The sequence below is a fragment of the Dendroctonus ponderosae genome, unplaced genomic scaffold, assembly GCF_020466585.1.
Source record: "Dendroctonus ponderosae isolate FM_Combo_2020 unplaced genomic scaffold, Dpon_F_20191213v2 Dpon_F_20191213_1, whole genome shotgun sequence".
Taxonomy (NCBI): domain Eukaryota; kingdom Metazoa; phylum Arthropoda; class Insecta; order Coleoptera; family Curculionidae; genus Dendroctonus; species Dendroctonus ponderosae.
Window position 1 is genome coordinate 20,373,390 of NW_026017110.1, and position 390 is coordinate 20,373,779.

Below are 390 nucleotides of genomic sequence, written 5' to 3' on the forward strand. Positions count from 1 at the left end.
TTGTTCAACATCTAAATGAAATCGATTCGCTTCAAATGTATTCATAAATTTTTATTTCCTAACTAAGTTTGTCATGACGTATTTTAGTACTTTAGTCTCTTAAAGGTTGTAACATCTAACATCTATTTGTTGTCGTTTAAGCTTCTGCAAAATGTTGTTCAGCTAATTATGACACTCGCTGGATATAACTTGATTAAGATATAAATTTTCATTTTATTGATTTTTACAGTTTGCAGTAATACTGCGCCATTTGCCTTTAAAGTGAACATGCAAAAAACTGTTAATTTCAAAAAGCAGGGGCCGGTTCTTTCTCGTGCCGAAGCCGAAGTCAAAAATGAACGACTTAAATAAGCTAATATAGACAAATTTTTTCAAGAAATCATTATTCTT